Here is an 8296-nt window from a genome sequence, read left to right as displayed (position 1 = left end):
ACCATTTTTTTTTTTTTTGTTCTGGCCAGTACTGTGGAACAATATCCTCAAACGGTCGAATAAAAACCTTGGGTATAAATTACCTTTTGTTGAGAAATGCCACCTTCTCACAAACAGTCTTCCGTCTGTTGTTGTTTACATCATGTTTCTAACCTATGCTTAATGTTCTCTTCTATCTTACTGTCGTAACTAGACATAGCCTCTATTTATGGGAGTTTTCTACCATTTCTACGATTTCTCACAATTTATCTTTAATCACATATGTCGTATTTATGTCTTGTTCTATACTGAAAATTTTACTGCTAAGTGTGATCTGTTGTTGATGTGTTTTTCCTACATGTCGTAAAAGCGCCAGCTTGTGTGTAGCTTAATGTTGCTTGTAAAAGTGTGTATTTGTTTATCCGACTTATCCTCTGTTTCATCCTGACGCTCAGTAAAATGTGTAATCCATTATTTTGTTTGTACACGTATCTCCTGGACAAATAGGATTTACTTCAATTTTTGTAATCTTTGATTAGAGGTCTTTCCTAACTCATATTTATGTTCTTTTGATCAATCTCTTAATTTCTGCGTTAATAATTCAGTCACAGACTTTACTGTTGGAGCTGCAGTTTGCTCAACATTCTTTCCTCCAAAAATATCCTCAGTTGGCAAAGTGTTAGTTGACACAGTGCCATGGCTTTGATTACAGTTCCTCTTTTAACTCGTTTTTATTTTCTATTAATCCAACTTTTGTTTCCAGCATTTATAATTTCATCACGGTCGTCACTGTTTGATCATGATTTTATTCAACATTCTTTGCTATACCAGCATTCTCATTAGCAAAGCGCCAGTTAATGCAGTCCACAACTTTACCTATCAAACTCTTCTTGCAGTTCGTTTTAAATGTCATCGTCTGAGCGTGTGTCCACGGGGTTCTCTTTCAAATCTGCCACATCAGAATGGTCAGACACGGCGGATTCTGTGTTTTTGGAACAAATGGTTCAAATGGCTCTGAGCACTATGGGACTCAACATCTGAGGTCATAAGTCCCCTAGAACTTAGAACTACTTAAACCTACCTAACCTAAGGACTTCACACACACCCATGCCCGAGGCAGGATTCGAACCTGCGACCGTAACAGTCCCGCGGTTCCGGACTGCAGCGCCAGAACCGCACGGCCACCGCGGCCGGCGTTTTTCGAACAGTTATTCGTCACATTATCTACATTTTGAGCTATGACCCCATTATCTGCGATTTGCAGCTGCTCTGAAGGATCGTGGTTAGCGCAGTTAACTTGCGCTCCTTCCATTCTTCTAAGGAGATACCTTCATTCCCATTTACTAGCCATATTTTACAAATTAAATGCAATTTCAGCGTACTATTTGACAACTCTCAGTTTACTCAGTTGCTTCCACCAGCCACTATATGCATTAAAATGTGGCATGCAAAGCATAACACTCACTCTAAGTAAATGTTTTCATGTACAGGACGACAACTATTGAACTACATTAAAAAAAACGTAAATTAGTTACAAACTACGGCGTGCATACAGTTTGTTAAGCATGTACACGTCACTACAGGTATTCGGATTTACATTATGACAAGTTCGATATGCCTGCCATCATTGGCGATGATGTGGCGCAGACGAATAGCAAAATTATACGTGACCCGCTGAAGTGTCGGAACACCGATGCAGTCAACGACCTCCTGAATGGCTATTTTCACCTCAGAAATGGTGTTGGAGGTATTGCTGTACACCTTGTCTTCAAGGAGTCGCATGTGTTCAGATCAGGAGAATCGGAATTCAAAGAGTTCATCCACACATGGAACACGGTCTCCTTCGGTATGACAGTGTCAGACCATCACACGAGCACCGAGGTATCTACAACAGTCCAATGCTTTGGGTTCTTGGTCATAGAGTCAGCTCCATATGGGCCAGACTTGAGCCCATTTCATTTTTATCCGTTTACAAAAGTTAAGGAACACCCTCGTGGATTTCACGTCGGTATTGATGAAACCTTGCAAGCAGAGGTGAGGTTGTGTCTCTGTAAACAGTGTCAAAGATTTTACAGTGACAGCATCAACAAACTGCTCTCTCATTAAGAGAAACCTGTTCGTCGCCATGGTCATTATGTTGAGAAGTAAACATGTAGACATGAAGAGTAAGGATTTAATGTTAATAACGTTTATTTTATAAAAAAAAAATAGGAGTTGCCTCTTCATAGGCTTTACTTTTCAGCACGCCCTCGTACAAATCCAGGCACTGCCAGGTACTCAGTTACTAAATAAATAAAAAATTCTAAATGTAACAGTACACAAATCTTCAAATGTGACGAATTTCTGGATATATGTCTGTCCTGCTAGTAGCAATGAATTCTTAGGGATTCAAGAGAAACTATCATTAAATCTGAGTTCGCCATACAACAAAGGAAGCCCATTGTTTAAAATCACCTTCATGACGAGGTAATTTAAGGCAGAACACTAATTCCAATTGAGAAAGATGGGCAAAGTTAATAACGAATGTCCTTTTAAAGTGGTTTATAGAAACAACCGAAAACCTAAACCTGTACAGCAGGAGGAATTTTGAACTGTTATTATCCTGAATGCGATTCTAGTGTCGGAATCTGGCAACACACACACACATTAATATTTTGAAATCTGTTCTTGGGCTGTAATTGAAGTCCTCAGGTTACTATTTTTTTTTTGCACATCAGTAGCAGCATCCACTTTAGAAGTACTTGGGGTGGCAATATGGGGTGGCAATTGTGTTGCGTTCGATGTATACAAACACACACTGGGTATATGGCGCTTGCCTTACAGTTGTAGAAAGAATTTCAACAGTCAGATACCAGAATGAGATTTTTTTTAAAAAATGGCTCTGATCACTATGGGTTTTAACATCTGAGGTCATCAGTCCCCTAGAACTTAGAACTGCTTAAACCTAACTAACCTAAGGACAGCACACACATCCATGCCCGAGGCAGGATTCGAACCTGCGACCGTAGCGGTCGCTCGGCTCCAGACTGCAGCGCCCAGAACCGCTCGGCCACCCCGGCCGGCTGAGATTTTCACTCTGCAGCGGAGTGTGCGCTGATATGAAATTTCCTGGCAGATTAAAATTGTGTGCCGGAACGAGACTCGAACTCGGGACCTTTCCCTTTCGCGGGCAAGTGCTCTACCAACTGAACTACCTAAGCAAGACTCACGCCCATCCTACCTTCAAAATTTTACAGTTTGAGTCTCGGTCCGGCACACAGCTTTAATCTGCCAAGAAGTTTCATATCAGCGCACACTCCGAAGCAGAGTGAAAATCTCATTCTGGAAACATCCCCCAGGCTGTGGGTAAGCCATGTCTCCGCAATATCCTTTCTTTCAGGAGTGCTAGTTCTGCAACGTTCGCAGGAGAGCTTCTGTAGAGTTTGGAAGGTAGGAGGCGAGGTACTGGCAGAAGTAAAGCTGTGAGGACGGAGCGTGAGTCGTGCTTGGGTAGCTCAGTTGGTAGAGCACTTGCCCGAGAAAGGCAAAGGTCCCGAGTTCGAGTCTCGGTCCGACACACAGTTTTAATCTGCCAGGAAGTTTCAGTGAGATACCACTCGATGGACTCGCCACTACTGAGTCTTGGTGCGGGATCCCAAGAAATATTACCTCGCATTAAGGCGCGGTTGCCCCAGGAACCTGCCCTTAGCTGTGTACGTTACGTCTCATGGCCGTAGACCGTGCTTTTTACAGTGCTATCGACTTGCACTTCTTTGCGTATGTGATTACCGGATGCGTTTTCCCCTTTCTTCGTTCACAACACGAACTTTATTTATTGCGACTTCAGTGGTTAACCTGTGTGTAAGTTTGTTTCCCTGTCTTTTCAATGACTGGTAACATATAGGTTGTTGTCTCCATATCAGGATGTCATCATTTTATTTATGTTTAGGTTAATAAATTGAAGGTCTGTAACTACTTCCACGGTTTCAGAAGACGGCTGTGAGAAAACGTCAAGACATGCAGTGGGTGGAGCGTCTTTCGAAGTTTCGATTCCTATTACGTGCCGTGGTGTAATTTCAGTGCGCTCCTCTAGGAGGGGAAGACAAATCATTCGCTCCGTATTACTGCACTGAATATGTTTGCACCAGCAGACAGCCAATCCACTGGACATATTTCCAAAGCAGACTGCTGCCGTTGCGCCTTCCTGCGCCATCAATGCTTCCTGCGCGTTCAATGAATTACACGCACGTGCACTTTCACCCGTATTGACGTTGCTCCGTCACAAACGTTACCGTTATTTAGCACCTGCAGTTTGAGTAAAAATCGTGGAGAGATGTACTATTCGTTGATATGTGCCTGTTTCCTTTATGACATTGAGCTTTTGCCCTGTCGTCATTTGAAACCCTGTATGAACTTATGAATTACCCTGCACAGTTGCGGCAGTGTCTCAACACTGTCACCTTTCAAATGTCTGTGTCTAGAAAAGCAATGATCAACTATAAGCGAAACATAAGTCTCCGGAACAGGCATCGTTTCCTATTATGGCTGCAACATGTTACACGCCAAGAGATCTAGAGGCATATGTGTAACGGGCTGTAAAATGAAAACGACACGGATGGGAAAAAGTACGTAGATAAACTGTTTTTAATTTTAAAAATAATCACCTAACAGATGACATATATATGTCATTGAAATACAAGGCCCACAATTCCTTCACGGAAAAATGTTTTCCATTGTCTACGGCATCGTAGATAGGTCCAGTCGTGCATCTCTTTGTCCGAAGCAAATCTACAGCCACAAACGTCTTCCTTCGCTGCTCCAAAAACATGGATACCCAGTGGGGAGAGATCGGAACTATGTGGAGGTCGTGTAAGGGCTTCCTAGCGAAACTTCTGCAGTGTAATTGAAACTGCACTATGTGATCAAAAGTATCCTGACACCCCCAAAAACATACGTTTTTCATATTAGGTGCATTGTGCTGCCACCTACTGCCAGGTACTACATATCAGCGACCTCAGTAGTCATTAGACATCGTGACGGAGCAGAATGGGGCGCTCCGGGGAACTCATGGACTTCGATCGTGGTCACGAGATTGGGTGTCACTTGTGTCATTCGCCTGTGAGTGAGATTCCCAGACTGCTAAACATCCCTAGGTCCCCTCTTTCCGATGTGATGGTGAAGTGGAAACGTGAAGGGACACGTACGGAACAAAAACGTACAGGCCGACCTCGTCTGTTGACTCACAGAGACCGCCGACAGTTGAAGAGCGTCGTAATGTGCAATAGGCAGACATCTATTCAGACCATTACACAAGAATTACAAACTGCATCACGATCCACTGCAACGATTATGACAGTTAGGCGCGGGGTGAGAAAACGTGGGTTTCATGGTCGGGTGGCTGCTCAGAAGCCACACATAACGCCCGTCAATGCCAAACGATGTCTCGCTTGGTGTAATAAGTATAAACACTGGACGATTGAACAGTGGAAAAACGTTGTGTGGAGTGACGAATCACGGTGCACATTGTGGCGACCCGATGGCAGGGTTTGGGTATAGTGAATTCCCGTGAACGTCATCTGCCAGCGTGTGTAGTGTAAAACTCGTAGTCCGTGGTGTTATGGTGTGGTCGTGTATTTCACGGAGGGTGCTTGCACCCATTGTTGTTTCGCTTGGCACTATCACAGCACAGGCCTACATTGATTATTTAAGCACCTTCTTGCTGCCCACTGTTTAAGAGCAATTCGGGGATGTTGATTGCACCTTTCAACACTATCGAGCACCTGTTCATAATGCACGGCCTGGGGAGGAGTGGTTACACGAGAATAACATCCCTGTAATGGACTGACCTGCACAGAATCCTGACCTGAATCCTATAGAACACCTCTCTGATGTTTTGGAAAGCCGACTTCGTGCCAGTCCTCACAGACCGACATCGACACCTCTCCTCAGTACAGCACTCCGTGAAGAATGGCCTGCCATTCCCGAAGAAACCTTTCTGCACCTGATTGAACGTATGCCTGCGAGATTGGAAGCTGTCATCAAAGCTAAGGGTGGGCCAACACCTTATTGAATTCTATAGCATTAGTGATGAGGGGAGGGGGGGAAGGGGCGGCGGGAGGGGGGGGGGGTCACGAACTTGTAAGTCTTTTTCAGCCAGGTGTCCGGATACTTTTGATCACATAGTGTACCTTGGCAAGATGTGGACGTGTCGTTATCGTGCAACAGAATGAAGCCTTCCGTCAACATTCCTGGACGCTTGCACTTGATGGCGTGCTTCAGTTTTTACCGCTGGGCGCTAATTATGACACCGTGAACCAGAAATTCAATGAGGAGCAGGCCCTTGCAATCAAAGAAAATGGTCATCATGACTTTCCCGGCCTTTGCTGGCCGCGGTGACCGAGCTGTTCTAGGCGCTTCAGACTGGAACTGCGAGAGTGCTACGGTCGCAGGGTCGAATCCTGCCTCGGGCATGGATGTGTGTGATGTCCTTAGGTTAGTTATCTTTGAGTAGTTCTAAGTTCTAGGCGACTGATGATCTCGGATGTGAAGTCCCATAGTGCTCGGAGCCATTTCAACCATTTTTCCCGGCCATGGTGTGCCCGTAAGTTGTTTCGACTACATTTCAGAAGTTTCGCTGGGAAGCCCTAAGAAATCCTTCATACAGCTCCAATGCCTCCCCATTCGGTTTCCCCAGTTTTAGAGCCTTGAAAAAAGACATTCGTGGCCCTATATATACATGCTTCGGAATAAGAAGTTCAGGCCTGGTTACATAGGAACAGCAAACGTTGTTCCATAAAGGCGTTAGCTATCTTGTCACACAGTGGAATAAATGTATTACCGGTTACGGCGATTACTCTCGAAATAATAAACCGTTTACTTACTTTTCTCCGGATGTCTCGTTTTCATTTGACTGCTCATAATAATTACAAGTACTACTACGAAGAAAAGTTTTAAAACTAATAAAATAACTTCTGGTCCAGCTATTTTATGAATTCATGCCATACACTGCGTGCCCGTGTCGTGACAGTAAATGATATCGTCGCCTATATTATTTCATAAAGAATCTACGGTTATGGATCTCGCATGTGCATTTACTCATGCAGCATACACGCATATAACACATGTTGGCACGCGAGACAGCCATTTCTATCGTGGTATAGTCGCCTGTTCCTCCATTTTGCGTGACACATAATACTGATATCGAAACTTTCATGATGAGAGGTGATTGCGAGATAAGTTCACAAAGTAACAGAGAATTAGTTACTGGGCTACGTTACTAACCATTATCTTTCTGTTGTAAAGTCCTTGGGTGACCTACGTAAATATAACAGGAAGTTATACATTTCTTTTTCTGAATCGGTCTATAGTGCCGATATTATTCAATATGACAGTAACGTCCCCCAATACTATTTGTATGAATATTATTAACGCTGCCCCAAGGTGAGCTGCGTGCAGTGTATAGTATCTGTTAGTGTCAGTTGCTGGCGTGGTGCGAGTCACCAGTTGGTTGTTTGGTTGGTTGGTTGGTTGGTTTTGTGGGAGGGGACCAAACAGCAAGGTCATCGGTCCCTCGGATTAGGGAAGGATGGAGAAGGAAGGCGGCCGTGCGCTTCCAAAGGAACCATCACGGCATTTGCCTGGAGCGATTTAGGGAAATCTCGGAAAACCTAAATCAGGATGGCCGGACGGGGAATTGAACTGTCGTCCTCCCGAATGCGAGTTCAGTGTGTTAACCACTGCGCCACCTCGCTCGGTAATACACCAGTTGAAACCCGATTACAGGCAATTATTTTTCGTTCAGTATTCATCATTTCTAGAAGATTCACAAAATTTCCTATGTTTTCGTGTTCGTATGTTCTAGAATTTCTATCTTTGTGTAAATAGATGCACTCTCCGTCCAGGACGCAGTTCTGTTCCGTCTGTACATTTGTATCCGTAATAAAAATGCTTTAGGTGCTAAGTGTTGTATTTCACTGATGACCCTCTATTCGAATTTGAACCTGTTTGTGATTGTGACGCGACAGTATGAACTTTCTTCCGCGACATTTTTCATATCTGATAAGGATGATTACAAGATTGTTATTACGATAATTACCTCATCGATGTAATAGAAATATAAGACGATGCAGGTAAAACATATTCTTCCTTCTACGATATTGCCGTTCATATCTGTTAAATCCAGAGATTTTTTGTTTCTAAAATTTGTTCAAAAAATTGAACTCCATTGTCGTACAAAATGTTTAGTGATGCCGCACTACCTACCGCCATACTCCGGCATTCAATGACATCGGCGTACAGCTACAAGGATTGGCATAACCAGGTTCATTCATATGCGGAA

At 43.7% G+C, this 8296-nt stretch overlaps 1 non-coding gene across 1 annotated transcript; it reads left to right on the top strand.

Annotated features, from left to right (window-relative positions):
* Positions 1–3462: 3462 nt before the first annotated feature.
* Positions 3463–3537, top strand: Trnas-aga (transfer RNA serine (anticodon AGA)). Its single transcript has one exon. It is a non-coding gene; the product is annotated as a tRNA-Ser (tRNA).
* The last annotated feature ends 4759 nt before the right edge of the window (positions 3538–8296 follow it).

The sequence above is a fragment of the Schistocerca serialis genome, chromosome 2, assembly GCF_023864345.2.
Source record: "Schistocerca serialis cubense isolate TAMUIC-IGC-003099 chromosome 2, iqSchSeri2.2, whole genome shotgun sequence".
Lineage (NCBI taxonomy): Eukaryota > Metazoa > Arthropoda > Insecta > Orthoptera > Acrididae > Schistocerca > Schistocerca serialis.
Note: the sequence above shows the minus strand (reverse complement) of the source record. Positions and strands in the feature narration are given on the sequence as shown.